A 16,431-nucleotide genomic window follows, 5' to 3' on the forward strand; every position below is an offset into this window, starting at 1 on the left:
GTAGCCTCGCTCCAGATAAAAAGCCTTTAAAATATTTAATGCCCATGCATGATCAGGCCCTGATTATTTATGCTCATCTGAAAATTTTAAACCTTGTACTTCTCAGTGAAGGAAAATGAGAGCCAGTAAAATATCCATGGTCATTTTTCATTAAAATGCCTTTTATATTTACCTGAGTTTTAGGATATGGAAGAGAAAAATCTAAAATTTGTTTCCTGGTAGTATGGTATGATTCTCCATCAAAATCCTGAAATCACTAATTCATATAAGCTCTGATGTGCAAAACTTTGTATAAGTTTATTGTTATGAATAATCTACTAGGTATATTTATAAGCAAAGACTATTACCAAAGATAATGATGGCCAAAGGTTATTTCATGATAATAAAAGGACCAATTAACCAAGGGGACATAGTAATCACAGATGTTCTTAAGGGTCCTGTGCCTACCCTTGATATTGTAACTGAGAGCCACCGACAAAACCACCTGGTTGGAGCGGGGTGGAAGCAGTTCATGCAAAGCAGGAGATGCTAAGTAGAAAAAACAATGGATGCCTGCTACAAAGATGCTTGGTTTGACCAGTTCAAGGACATGTACAGAGACAGTGGTATGAAGTATTTGACATTCGCATTATTCTGGGTTGTCCAGGGGACACCTTAAACAAATCTGTATGACTCCAAGGATGATTTATTATTGGCATTTGTGACAGAGTAGAAGCTGTCAATTACAATCCTTAAATCAGCATTTTAATTTATTTTTTGGGACAAATGAAAAAACTATTTTAGGAGGAGTATGGCTGATAAATGATGCTGTGTGTTTGATAAAGCTAGCAGGTCTTTCAAAATATATATTCGTTTATTTACTTATTTTATTTTAACAAAAGACAATATATTTTCTGCTACTCAGGGAAAATGACCTTTTATGGAGTATAAAGTTCTTTGGTACTTACCTAATTGGTTCACATTTTTGTTACTCTAAATCTGTAGCTTCTAGGTTTGATTTGTGTGACATGTTGAAGGGACTACATAAGTATATAATGAAACAAAATATGTGAAAAAAATCAGATTTTTTTCTTTGCTAACCCAAAGCAAAAAGTGGGCAAAAGATCTAAATAGAGATTTCTCAAAAGAACACATACAAATGGCTAACAGGTATATGAAAAAATTCTTAACATTGCTAATCATCAAGGAATTGCAAATCAAAACCACAATGAAATATCACCTAACTCCACTTAGAATGGCTATTACCAACAAGACAAGAAATAAATGCTTTTGAAGATGCAGAGAAAGGGGAACATTGTGCACTGTTGGTGGGAATGCAAATTAGCATAGCCACTGTGGAAAACGGCATGGGCGTTCCTCAAAAACCTAAGAAGACATCCACCACATAATTCAGCAATCCCACTGCTGGGTATATATCCAAAAGAAGAGAAATCAGTATATTGAGGAGATATCTGAACTCCCATGTTTATTGTAGCACTATTCACAATAGCCAAGATATGGAATCAACCTAAGTGTCCATCAATGGATAAATGGATACAAAAATGTGGTGTATATACACAATGGAATACTATTCAGCCATGAAATATTAGGTTATTAAGTATGGAATGTCCTATTTCCTTAAGTACTAAGTTTGACAGTTGATATCTCTGACATTTCACTTTGACACTTCTTGGGTTTTCTTTCTGTTTGTTTGTTTTTTGTGAAGGTACATCCTCATTCTTTCAAAAGCACATTTTGGTTTGTGATTATCTTTAAAAAAAATTTTTTTTAGAGCAATCTTTGTGAAACTGTGGATAAGTCAAAAATTTGTGTTATTTTTGAATGAGTTCCATCGTGGAACCAATGCAGCCCAGGCAGCTTGAAATATCAAAGAGGTGTTTGGGAGGGACGTGGCTAATGAATGCACAGTATGTTGACAGTCTGAGAAGTTCCTTTCTGGTGATTTTAATCTTGAAAATGAGCCATGTGGGTAACCTGAGACCAAGGTGGATAATGATGAGCTGAAAGCTATAGTGGAAGCGAATGCATCTCAACCTACTCGTGAATTAGCAGCAAGGCTGGACATTACTATTCCAACAATACTGGACCCTTTGAAACAAATCCTCAAGGTAAAGAAGCTGGATAGATGGGTTCCGCATGAATTAAACGAGTGTCAGCTTGTCTTTGCTCACTACATAAAGGCAAACCATTTCTACACTGTATTGTTCTGTGTGATTAAAGATGAATTCTTTTTGACAATTGCAAGTGTTGGGCACAATGGTTGGATAAAGATGAAGTGCCAAAACACAGTCCAAAACCGAATATTCATAAAAAAAAAAAAAAAGCTAATGGTGTCTGTTTGGTGGTCCAGCACTGGTATTACTCACTACAGCTTCATGAAACCTGGTCAGTCGATAACAGTGGATGTCTACTGCAACCAATTGGATGAAATGATGAGGATGCTTGCGATTAAGCAGCTGAGATTGGTCAATAGAGACAGGCCAATCCTCTTGCAAGACAACACTCGACCACATGTCGCACAAACAACGCTGCCCAAACTACAGAGGCTGGACTTGGAAACTCTCTGTCATCCACTGTGTTCACCAGACCTTGCACCAACTGACTACCGCTTCTTCCAGGCTTTGGACCACTTCTTGCAAGGAAAAAATATTCAATTCTCAACAAGCCGTGGAAAATGCCTTTGGCAATTTCATCACCACTCACTCTCCAGGCTGCTTCACTGCTGGCATAAGCACCATTAAGATGGCAACACTGTGTTGATAGCTAGGCACACACTTTGATTAATTGTACTGCTTCTTGTTTGAGATATAATAAATTACACTTTTGATTTGGAATCTGACATTTTATATTTAATGACCTAATAGAATGAAGTCTTGTCATTTTCGAAAACATAGATGAACCTAGAAGACATTATGTTAAATGTAATGAGCCAAGAACAGAAGGACAAATACCACAGAATCTTACTCAGATGTGGAATTTGAAAAAGTTGATCTCATAGAAGTAGAGAATGGAATAGTGGTTTCCAGAGGCTGGGGAGAGTAGGGAGGAGGGGACGGGAAGAGGTTGATCAATCAATGCATAGTTACAGTTAGATAGGAGCAATAAGTTCTGGTGTTCTATTACACAGCAGGGTGACTATAGTTAACAGTAATGTACATTTCAAAATAGCCAGAAGAGAGAATATTGAATGTTCTCATCACAAACAAATGGCAAATGTTTGCAGTGGTGGATATACTAATCACCCAGATTCGATCATTATGCAATGTATACATGTATGAAAACATCACACCATACCCCACAAATACATACAATTATGTGTCCATTAAAAATGAAATAAAACTAAAGACAGTGTGAAAAGTTTTTGCTGTGTTCTATTTCCATACTTATCTGACAGCAATTATACAGCTTTATTTCTACAGCACTTTCTCTGCCTTTGGTAGCTTTCACATACAGTATCTTTGTGAGTTGATTCGAGAGGTGTTCTCGCTCCCCAGATTTGAGAAGGCATTGTGTTTAGCACCGGGGGGGCTCAGCTAAGTGCCAGTCTTTTCCATGTGATTACACTCTCGTTGGTGAAGTGCACAGTACAGACAAAAACAGGATATGATAATAAAATCGTTTGCATCACCATGAGTTTTAGTTGGCAGGAATGATTTGGAATCCAGCTTCATATTTACTTAAGGTTTAATGTGTCTTTCGGGAATAATAATGAGACATTTGGGCCTGAGGGCTGAACATGAAAACATTTGCTTTTTTCTACAAATACTTTCTGACTCTCTCTGTTTTTATACATAACCCTCTTAGTGTTCCAAAATATATTTGCTATTTGCCCTTGAAAAAAATTTATCCAAAAAGCTCCATTTGCTGAAGCAAACATTTGTTTAGAAAAAGAAATTGTCTAGAAAACTGTTTCAACCAGTGTAATTTCCATCTTCTCTGAATGATAATAAATTTTTGGCAAAATTCTCTCATTTGGAGCTTGATCACCTGCTGTCTTTGCATCCTTACATAACAGTTTCAGGCTTGTCTATCTTTTATGCCCTGACTCCAGGGGAGAAGTTGGACCTTACTCCCTTTGAATGTGCTTTAGTGCTTAGCACATGACTCTGCTCAGCAGATTATATATGCAACAAGCATTTGCTTAATGAATGAATAAATTGATGAGTTAATGATTGCTAGAAGCCTGACAATTTTGAAGCTGTCTGTAAACCTTTTCACTTTATTGCGGATTATAACTTGTTTTATAATAAAGCAATCTATATGTAGGCATCTCATATTTAGGCATGTTTACATCCTGAAAATATTAATTATGGAAAAAGACAGGACAAAGTTCGTGTGACTATTGAGATGTTCCCAAAGTTAAAAGTGTAAAGATGTAATGAGTTTTTGGAAACAAGGGTGGAAAAAAGAAAAAAAAAACTTTTTAGAAAAACTTGTGGTCAGCAGGCATGACACTTAAATGAGGGTGAGGGACCACATTGGCCAACCAAGGAGTTGTGCATTTTTTGGGAGTCCACAAATAACAGAAAACCCTACTTTGTAGCTTAAACACAGAGGTCTATTTGCCTCATGTCTGGGGGTAGGCAGTCCAGGGCTGGTACGATGGCTCAATAATACCATCAGGGTCCCAACATCGTCTATCTTTCCATTTTCCCATCCTGAACATGTAGGCTTTTGTCCTCACACATCTTATCTTGGGGTTTCAATATGATTGCTGCACCTCTGGGTCTCACATCCAAATTCAAGGCCAAAAAAGGGAGAGGGGAGAACAAAGGGGCAAAAGGATTTGGCTTTTTATTCAGGAAAAGATGGCTTCCTTGGAGACTCCTACCTGTATCTCATTGGACAGAACCGTGTGACAGGAACAATCCATAGCTGCAAAGAAAACTGAGAAATCGGATATTTTCAGTTGCCCTGAAAAAAGTTGAGCTTCTCTTAGTAGGAACAAACAGTGGGGGTAGGGATGAAGGTTGGGTCAGTGACTAGCATCTGCCAAAGCATGATTAGATCATTATAGCCACCCAGCTGGAGAAGCTGATAACTGGAATTTACCCAAGTGACCAGACAATGCCAGGAGAGAGACACCAGTTCAAAGAGATTTTCATGGCTGGGAGGCCCATTGGGGATTATTGAATTATTAATGATTGAAGTGATTAAGCACTTCAGGGCAGTGTTTAATCTAGCCTGGTCTGGCCTTGAAAATAACACTTAGAGGCACCTAATGAAAAGGACTTAATTACTTGCTTTCCAGAAGAGCCCCCATAAAGAATATTCTTGCATTAAATGGTAACAGAAACAACTGCAGAACTAGGAAGCAATATGGAGAGTTTGCATAACTGCCTTATCCCTGTGTTAGTTTATAGTATCATAAAAGTTTAGAGGTTGAAGAGACCTCAGAGATCAAGGTAATCTAATCCTTCATTCAACAGGGAGAAAACTAAGGCACAGTGGGGTGATATGACTTGCCCCAAGTAACTGCGACAGCACCAGATCTCAGGCTATAATCTAAGTATGCTGACTCTCAGTTCAGAACTATTGTTCACTCTAATGGCTCCCCTAACGGGACCATGAGAATCACTTGGGGTGCTGGCTAAAATTCATATTCTTGGGTCCAGTCACCACCTTATTGAATCAAAATTTCTGGGTGTGGCCATCATACCACATGTTGTTCTGATGGAGAGCGTGACTTGAGAATCATTTGTATCTTTATAAATTCCTGCCTGTAGGAATTTCTGTCCTGAGATTTCTTTACGTGCTTATAAATTTGCCTTCATCTCATGACAGGGTGTTGAGCCAAGTCCTGCATGGAGGAGGATGAAGGAGAGCAAGAGCATGAAAGCTGGTGTTGCAAAGCCACAATCTAAAGAGCAGGAAATTCTTGTTTCTTTGGCTAGTGGCAGTGAGACTTTACCATTGAGGAATACTAAAGAATATTCCATTTGGAGTTGACTTCGGCCTATTTCACTAATACCTACATTGAAATGATAAATGATTACAATGTATAATAATAGTGCTCAGTATATTGGCCACTGGACAATCAAAATTTTAATTTTTCTTTTCTTCTTTTTTTTAAGACAGAATCTGACTCTGTCACCCTTGGCTAAAGTGCAGCAGCATCATCATAGCTCACTGCAATCTCAAACTCCTGGGCTCAGGCAATCCTCCTACTTTAGCCTCCTGAGTAGTTGGGACTACAGACACGGGCAACCACATCTGGCTAATTTTTCTATTTTTAGTAGAGATGGGGATCTCGCTCTTGCTCAGGCTGGTCTCGAACTCCTGAGCTCAAGGAATCCTCCCTCCTCTGCCTCCCAAAGTGTTAGGATTATAGGCGTGAGCCACCACGCCTGACCAAAACTTAAATTTTTCAGGAGGGAACTAAAGCAGTAAAATTTTAACTTGATTTATGGATCCTTTCATTAAGGGAAGTGAGACAAAGCACTTTATGTATTGGAAGTGTAAGATGATAGGTAGAAATTTAGTTTTCCTGTCTGCTGTCTCTGTAAGAGGGGTTGTAAGTCTTCGCTTCCTCCCCAGCCTATAATGTTTCCACCTCCAAATTTCAACATGAGCGTTTCGTTTTGCCCCCAGCATTTCTTCTCTCCTTTATTACTTGCTGTGCAGACAAGTGCTAGCAGGTGTCAACATTGCTTGAGGCCGGGTAGTTACAGAATAATTGGAAGATCTTGCATCTTGAGAGGAAGCTCAATTCCTTTAATTGAGGAATTAAACTAATGGATTTTTATCTCATTTGCCTGGTGCAATGGTCCCTGAAACTGGCTGATTATCAGAATCCCTTGGGAAGCTTGTAACATATTTTTCACTGTTGAATGATTAATTTCAATTGTAAAAGTAGTACATGCTTTTGGTTAAGATAATTCAAACAGTACCAAAGGGTGAAAAGTAGAAAGTATATCCCCTCTCTGCTTTGCACTTCCTAAAATAACCCCATTGTGGATATGTTCTTGTGTCCTGCCTTCCAGAAACTTCCATACATAATACAATCACATGCATATTATACTTTTTCCACAAAGATGATTCTTTGTTTACTGTTCTGTAACTTGCTTTTCCAGGCCACTGTATCTTGGATACATTTTTATGTAGCACACCTACCTCCACTTCATTCTTTCAAATAAACTCAGATTTTTATTCAAGTGAGTCTGGCTTAATGGAGTAGGCAAGGCCTAAGGATTTGTGTTTTTTAAGAAGATCCCCCATTATTTCATATGTGAGCTGGTCCATTAACTAGTACTTCCAAACCCCTCTCTCAACCCATGTGGCAAAACATGTTTTAAGATAACCATTTCCATGTTTTGCTGAAACTTTTCCTCATTGAGGATTAGAAACTGTTTTCCTTCCTGTTATTTAATAAGAACGAAAAATATAAAGCACCATTGCCCCCAAAGAGTTTGTGTTTTTTTTTGAAAGATACAATAAAATTCTATGGTACACACAAGGAAGAAAAGTTTCCTTGGCAACTGGTAGCAAGTATGGAAGATAATAGATGGAATTTATCATAAGAATAAGGCAACATGGTATTGAGAGAATGTCAGAATGAAGCAATCTAAACATGGTACTTATGGGTCTACATGCGGAGCCTAGAAAAACCGCCTGATGTCCATAGAGAAATAGATAAATAATGGCAAAGTAGTTAAAATTAAATATATATTTTTAAAGCTGAATATATGGTCTTCTAGCCAAATCATCTTTCCCTCGAACTTGGGGTCTGGGGAATTGCCTTAACTGTTTTTCCTGTCAAGGGATAAAGGCTTCATTTTTGAAAAGTGCTATTTAAAGCAATGGGTGGAGATTTTAAATAGTTTTCTAGGAAATAATTATAAGTCAATACGCCTGCCAAGGAGCTTCTCTGGGGCTCCCCTGAAGCAGCAACTTGTCATCCACTAGCAGTGAAATGTGTTTTTCTACAGGATGAATCTTGGCCTGTGAAATTAAGACTTGCCAAGAACGCTAATTAAAGTAATCCGAGTGAGAGTCCATTTTCTCCCTTAGGAAGGATTATGAATAGTATGGGGGAGGGGTGTGAGAATACTGGATCCATTAAATTCCTTAGCTCAGAGAAAGAGACCTGCCCTTCCAACCCGAACATCTCCCCAGCATGTGACAAGTCGCAAAAATGATGAGCCCCCAAGCCATGAAGATCAAGCTTTATTTTTACTGCATTATATTTTCCAAAATTGAAAAAAACGATCAAACAAAACTCAAAAGACCTCCCTATAAGCATACATTTTTTTTGCTGTCTATGTACAGGAACAACTGGAACTGGAATGGAAGCTGAGTACTTTCAAAGAACATTCAGATTTCAATTTGATTTTTATAAGTTGTGGGACTCTTCCATTTTGGAAACCACCACTTTAAAAAGTCAAAGGACATGAGAATGAATATGATAACTGTGGAAGAACCGGATATTTTAGTTTGCACTTCTAGGTTGGTCTCTGAAGATGCATTCATTAATTACTATATTTATTAGTCACTATGTAAGTTACATTTCTCTGGTTACAGTTAAAAACCCATTCAGGTTAATTTGAGTAAAATGGGATGTATTGAAAGGAAACTGCAGAGCTTTACAGACTCAAAGGAGGCATCTGGAAAGAAGTACCCAGGAAAGTTCTGGAGATTTCATGGACAGGCTCTTTTGGGCGCTGGCCTTAGGATGGCTCAGCTCCAGCAACTTTCCATCCTATGTTCCTCTGCTCAAGATTCGGATTCTTGGGAGAGAGTTAGATTGGTCTAGCTCGGGCCAGAGCACACCCCTCAACCAATGCTTCTGCTTGGGGAGCCGTCACAGCTCAAAGTCCCACCAGAACCAGCCCGGTGGAAGATGGACAGTTGGAACCCAAAAGAAAGTTGGGTTCTTGTGACAAGAAGGGGGAAGACGTGCTGGGTAGGCAAAAACCAGATCGGCCCGACACCGTCACCTAGTATATCAATTATTGTGGCAAGTGGTGATACCCAACAGTATTGTGAACAGCAGAGATTTTGCTTGTCTCTCACCTTGTAAGATGGTGAGTCCAGAGGTTGGTGGTCCCAGAAGATGCTCAACCAATGCTCATGATGAGTAGACTGAGAAAATCGTGGAAAGATAAGAGGTGATCCATAAACTGAGGAAGTGAGAAGAGCCAAGAGGAGCAGTGCAAATAGGAATCAAGTAGATTATTTCTATAATGGGAGAGGATATTCACATTCTTAAAGCCAGAGAAGAGTTAAACCCCGATGCTGCCTCTGGGAGAGGAAAGTGGTAGCAGAGGGTGGAGTCTAAGGTAGAGGTGGAGGGTTATCTACTTGTATATGCGTGTGTTCACATGTTGTGTGGAGTTGACAATGCCCATCTCAATTTTTTTTACAAGCATGGCCACATTATGTGACTACCCCAGCAGCCCGACCCTAGTGATGTGGCAAATGAGAGAAAAAAAATGTTGCTGATTTTTTTGTTTTGTTTTGTTTTGCTTTTTTGAGGCAAGGTCTTGCTCTGTTGCCTAGACTAGAGTGTACTGTGTCAGCTTAGCTCACTGCAACCTAAAACTCCTGGGCTCAAGCAACCTTTCTGCCTCAGTCTGAGTAGCTGGGACTACAGGCATGTCCCACCATGCCTGGCAAATGTTTTATTTTTCAACAGGGGTCTCTCTATGTCGCTCAAGCTGGTCTTGAACTCCAGGTCTCAATTGATCCTCCCACCTGGGCCTCCCAAAGTGCCTAGGATTACAGGTGTGAGCCACCATGCCCGGTTTAAATGCATACCAATTTAAAGTTAAACTGAGGAGGGTGGGGGAGGAGGAAGTATTAGGAGCTATCGTATTGTTCTCATAGCATTGTACTTGCTAGGTCAATGTTAATAAGCAGTTGATCCCAAGGAGACTGGCCCTATCACCTGGTGGTGGATGAGGAGGTGTGCCAATTTAAGATGCAGATTCTTAGGCCCATATCAGACTTACTAAATGTGAATCTCGGGGGCTAGGAACCTGCACTTTTAATAAGAACCTCATCTAATTCTGATGCTTATTAAAAGCTGAGAACTTTTGACTGAAGTCCACCAGACCAGTGTTGCTGTATTGCACAACTCCAAGGGGGATGTTACCATACTCCATGCGCTCCAGGGGTGGCATTTATCTAAAATACAATATTAATGGTGCCCCCCGGAGCTGTATAATGTGGAGGTATTGCCTGGCCTTATTCTACTTCTGCTGCCACAGGCCTTCTCCTGGTAGGTGTTGTTCATTCCCCACGACATTGATGAAGCACTTAGCACCATTCCCTGTGGGGAGCAGAGGGTCAAGTCTCTACTTCTAATGGCAGAACCCAAGCTGATCTCACATAAGTCCCTGGCAAGCTATGGAGGATATGAATTTCATTCTGTGCCCATAGGTAGAAATTGTGCAGGAAAATCTAGGTCATGATCTCTAACAGCCCATGAGTGCCTGCTAGATGGCCAGAGAAGCTCAAAAACCAGGACTATGTGTTTCATGAGGATGTAGGACTCTGAAGGTATAATTTATTCCAATTACTTTTTTCTTATTGGATGTACATTTCAAAAGCAAGTGCTTGGGAGACTCAGGAGAGAGGAAGTCAGAAAATGCTACACAAAATTGCTTTGAACAATCTCTGATCTAGGTTCATTGACGCCTTCCTGAAACAAGTTCTACTTATACTGACTTCATGACTCAAAGAACATTTGCTCAGCATCCATCAGAGAAATAACAGCTCGAGTTGATGAGAGTTTACCATGTGTTTGGCTAAGCTCTGGGAAGACAAAGTCAAATAAAACCCTGATCTGGTGGAGTTTATATTTTAATTGGTGGGGGACAAGGGGAGCCAAGGAAGACGATGATATGATGTGATGAGGAGTGTGCCTAAGGTATGGGGGAAGAGGAATTAATCCTTCCTGGGCAGATTGGAGAAGACTTGCCAAAAGGCAACATTTGATGGGCCTCGAAGGTAGAGTATGAAGGTGCCGGGTGGAGGAGGGGGAGGAAGGCGTGTCTGGCAGAAGCACCTGCGTGAGCAAAAGTGTGGTGGTGGTAGCCCATGTGGAGTGTTTAGAACACAGTGTTCTGGAAGAGGAGTGGCCAGAGATGTCCCTTCGTAGGGGGTAGAGTCAGATTGGGACAAGGCTTTGAATACCAGCTGGAGAGCTTAGCCTTTATCTTCTTGGCAGTAGGGAGCCAAGAACGGAAGCAAAGTAGAGTGATATGATCAGACATGTTAAGACAGAAAGAGCACTTGGCATCCATGCGGGGTGTGGCTGTTTCCGCTCCTGGAATGCCTCCCTTGTCTTCTCCATCTGGCTAGTGCCATGCATATTTAAAGATTCAGCTCAAGTGTCACTTCCTTTAGGGAGCCTGCCCTGATCTTCAGCATGGCCTTGTCACCAACCCCTCCTGTAGGCCTCCACTGAATCCTGTGTAAATATCTGTCACAGCACCTAAAACTCCTTTTTGTCCATTTGTTTCCCTGCTGGCTGAGGCTTTGTTGAGGACTGGCCTCTTATCTGCATCACTCTATAATCAGCACCTAGCACAGTATCCAGCATTTTATGACTCACTAAAAATATGTATTGTTAAAAGTGTGAACTAAAATAAAATCTTAAGCCCCACCAGCTGACTCAATGGACCCCCTCTTGGCAAGGGGACCCCAGAAATATCCTAAAGCTGAGTTGCTGGCCATGAGAAGGGAGGTCAGACATGCCTGGTCATGCCCCCTTGCCTTCTTGGAGATTTGCTTCGTAACTCATCGGCAGGCCTAAGGCTATACAAGACAAAGTTGAAACCACACCTGCGGATCATCAGTTTAGTGAACAGATCACGTGAGTCTGGGTATATGTCTGGTGGCTTGTCTCTGATTAACAGACTCCCTTATATTAACTTAAAGCATTCCAAGCCTTCAGACAAAGCTTCATTTCTTTAACCAATTACAAATCAACGAGTCTTTAAACCCACCAAAACCTGTAATGCCCCACTTTGAGATGTCTTGCCTTTTTGGGCCAAACCAATATACGCCTTCTATGTATTGATTTATGACTTTATGTGTAATTCCTGTCTCCCTGAAGTGTAGGAAACCAAACTGTAACCCAATCACAGTGAGATCGCTTGCTCAAGGCTTCTTGGGCATGGCTCTCTGGGCCATGGTCACACATATCTGGCTCAGAATAAACTTCTTTAAATTATTTTGCAGTTTGTGTTGTTTTCCATTGACAAAAGAATGAGAATAAGCATATTCTGCCTTTGTATTTTCTCAAGTTGTACATATATCATACCTACCATCAATTGAATTCTTACTATTTGTGAGGTACTTTATGATCTCATATGAAATTATTAGATAATAATGACAATAACACTACTACTATTACTACTAAAATCAAACTCTGATAAGGTGCTTACCTTGTGCTAGATGATGAAGTGATTTACATATATTAGCACATTTCATTCTCACATCAACCTTATGATGTAAGTACAGCTCACCCTTGAACAACGTGGGCATGAGCTGTGTGGGTCCATTTATATGCAGATTTTTTTCAGCTAAATGCAGATGGAAAACACTGTATTTGTGGGATGCAAAACCTCCATATTTGGAGGGTAAACTTTTCATATAAGTGGATTCTGCAGGGCTGACTGTGGGACTTGAATATGCATGGATTTGGGTATACCCATAGGGTCCTGGAAAGGGAGTTCTGGAACCAATCCCCTCCACACATACTGAGGGATGACTGTACTATTGTTACCAAACCAAACTGGGCTTCACTCACCCTGTTATTAAAACCTCAAGAGGGTTTCAGCCTAGGTCCAGTTGCTTTTTGCACAAAGATCCAGTTATTGAGACAACAAGGATTACCAAGGAAGAAAGGAATTTTTAATACAAAAGACATCTTGTCAGTAGAACTGGGAGAAGTTGCCTCAAATCCATCCCGTGAACTAATGGAGATCACAGGGCTTTTTAAGGAGGGGCCACGTGCCTTGGGGCAGGTTGAGGGGGATGGTGAGTCTTGGCCCCAGGAAGTCTGCCTTGGGGTCTTCAGAATTTCAACTTCTTTGTCTTGCAGAAAATCCATCATTTCTGAGAAACAACTCAAAAGCCCAAGTAGTTAGTTAAGGGAGAGGATTATAAAAAATATATAGGGGTCATGGAAGGTTATTCACGGATCTGGTTACGCCATGGTGTAACAAAGCCAGAAACTGAAGCCAAGAGTTGCAGCGGCAGAAAGAGGCATTTGTATTGCATGGCAGCGTGCAAGGAGAATGGGCAGCTAATGCTTAAGACCTGAACTTCCCGATGGCTCACAAGTGAGGGTTTTTAGGAGTCCATTTGCTCAAGGCTTCTTGGGCATGGCTCTGGGCCATAGTCACTCACAAGCAAGGGTTTTTATGGCAGGGGCACATTTCAGGCAGGCAAAATTGTAAATCAATACATAGAGGGTATATGTTGGCCTGGCCCAAAAAGGTAGAACATCCTAAAGTGGGGGATGTGGGTCACAGGTAGATTCAGGGATTCTTGGATTAGTGGGAAGGGATGTTAAGATGGATGTGACTCTCCAGGCCCTCAGGGAGAAATTTAGGAGAAGAAGGAAGGTTAGAGTTCAATTCCTCAGTTCCCCTTTATCTGCCTTTTCCATCAAGTGGGGGTTTCTGAAAAACTCAAGAGCATGTATTAGGATGCCACCTTTTCGTTTCCATGGAGAACCAAAACACCCCATGACTCTGGCTAGCTGGAGGAGCACTGTTATTCCAACTCAGTTTTCAAGGCTAGTTAGGTGCTGGTGCCTGGAACTTCCCCTGAAGGGACTCAAGATTTTCCTTTGGTTCCATGCTCCCCCCTCCCCCACTGCATTCCTGCTCCATATCACTATTATTTCTCCTTTCTTTTTTTAAATAAGGAAATAGACACAGAGTGATTAAATGACTTGCTAGTAAGTGGTGCAGTTAGGGTTTGGACCCAGGTTGTCTGGCCGTAGAGTCTGTGTTCTGTCTGCTGTAGAGATTATATCCTTCCCGTAGGCTTAACCAGGGGGCTTTAGATTATTTTGCTATAAATGGCAGAGCAGGGAGTTGACTCCGTGTCTGTCTGGCTCCAAAGTCCTAAGCCTTCAATTTCCTGCCCTGTTCTATCTTAAACTTAGTGTGAGTTCAACAGGGTTATCACCAAGGCATTTAGAAAATGAAATTTCTACTGAATTATACCAAGCATCATAGGGAGAAGTCTGACTCATGGGGAGGAGGGGTTACAGCAGCCAGTTGTGGATGAAGCTGGAGAAACTCAAGGTAGGTGCATGGAGTCTCTTAGAAATGGGGATTCAGAATGTGGCCTCCATCTAGGACGTTTCCAGCCTGAGACACTCTCCGAAATCACATTTTAAGATCTTCAAGCCAGGAAATGCTGTGGTAATTTAATAAATCTTTTTTTTTTTTAACATCTGTTGTAGCATTTAAAATGAGAATATGACATCCTTGTTAGCTCTCTGAATCCTGGTAGATTTTTCTCTACTAAAAGGGCCTGGATTTCAAAATCACTTCCTTTAGAAATCCCTTTGAGTCCAGGTTCCAGATTCAGGAGTCCAAATTCCTTTTGCTTTAGCTAACGATTAAATGTCTTCTTTTCACCTTCCACATCCCTTCCTCTTTTCCAAGCGATTTAATCTTAACCATTCACGTATATTGTTTAGTTAGTCATGGCAACGAGGCCATTGGATAGGCCAATTAGCAACTAAATTTAGACATGATATTGACATTCCGGCTGTGTTAGCCAAATTTTCGAGATCCTAGTATAAAGGTTTGACTGATCTCCATGAATTGCCAATACACATGGGCAATGAGGGTGTTGTTACTGAAGAAAAAGTTTCTTTAGCGTGTTAGAATATATTGGCTTGGTTTTCAAATACATTTGTAAAGCAAGCATGAGCCGTGTCAACTGAAGAAATGACAAGGTTCATAACTTTGGAAAGCAGAGCTTTATCTTTCATAAAGAGGGACAACAGGAGCAGGAATTTATGCTGAGTGGAGTGGCTGAATATACATATTTAATAAGCTATAGGAGGAGAAATGAGTATTTATGAAAGGAGAAACATATTCATGTGCAATTGAACTTCATGCCCCTTCACGGGATCCACGTTCAGAAACAGTGGCCTTAGCATGATCCGAGGGTAGAGTTTTTGGCCCTCTGGGGTCAAAAAGTAAAGCAGAGGACATGGAAACCCTCTCTGCACAGCCCCTGAAGACTGGTCAGAACCAGTCCATGGTTGGTAGGAAGGAATGCTGGTCAGTTGTCATATCCAAGAAAACAGCAAAAAGGGAGGCGCAATGATGAGATTGGTTTCTGTTAGCCCTTAGGGGAGAAAGCCTGGCAGCTGTTAGGGAGGAAGGGAGTGTAATGAGGCCTGTCTGACCTCCCACCCCGTCATAGCTGGGAACTCAGTTTTAAGGTTTCTCTGGAGTCCCTTGGTCAAGAGGGAGTCTGTTCAGTTGGTGGAGTCTAGGATTTTATTAATATTTTAGTTTACAGAGGTGAGGAATACAGCTCATTTGGTTTCATTTAAAGTAGCCTATGAAATAATAATGGGAGTGGGGGAAGAGAAGAATTCCTCTGGAAGAGAAGGACATTTTAGGAGAAACGTAGATTTGGAATTTCAATTTCAAGCTTCCTTTTATTTTCCCATCTGGAGAAACAAATATGCAGTTGTTAAAATCCCATTTTAAAAAATTTAACTTATAAAATGACAGTTGGTGTAATGAAGACTTCATGTATATGCATCGAAACTGTCATTCCCAATTTTCCCTAAGATCTTATGGTATTTTATTATTTAAAATATACAATCTTAAAATGAAATTCAAGTGAAAGGACTGTGTTCAGTTAATAGTTGTGGCTGAGTGCTATTTTTTTTTTTTTTTTTTTTTTGAGGCAGAATCTCTCTGTCGCCCAGGGTAGAGTGCAGTGGCGTTATCATAGCTCACTGCAACCTCCAACTCCTGGCTCAAGTGATCCTTCTGCCTCAGCCTCCCAAGTAGCTGGGATTACAGGCACTTGTACCACGACCAGCTAACTTTTCTATTTTTTGTAAAGATGGGGTTTCGCTCCTGCTCAAGCTGGTCTCAAACTCCTGAGCTCAAGTGATCCTTCCACCTGCTAGGATTACAGGCATGAGCCACCACGCCCTGCCTGAATGCTAAATTTATACATGGATATGCAACACTGAAAGAGTCTTTCTGCATGTTTTTAAATCATCAAAGAATTATTCAACCATGCTTCAAATCTTCAAAAATAATATGTAAACAAAAAATTTTCAGGCAAATTACTTCCTGCTTTTTGTTTGAATTCTAGCTTGATCTCTGTTCAATTCATCAGGGCAAACTCATCCACTCAGAACAGGCTAACCTATGTCTTTCATATACTGAATATTCAGACACCCAAGGAAAACACTCCCAGTTCCCT

Source organism: Eulemur rufifrons, chromosome 16, assembly GCF_041146395.1.
Source record: "Eulemur rufifrons isolate Redbay chromosome 16, OSU_ERuf_1, whole genome shotgun sequence".
Classification (NCBI taxonomy): Eukaryota; Metazoa; Chordata; class Mammalia; order Primates; family Lemuridae; genus Eulemur; species Eulemur rufifrons.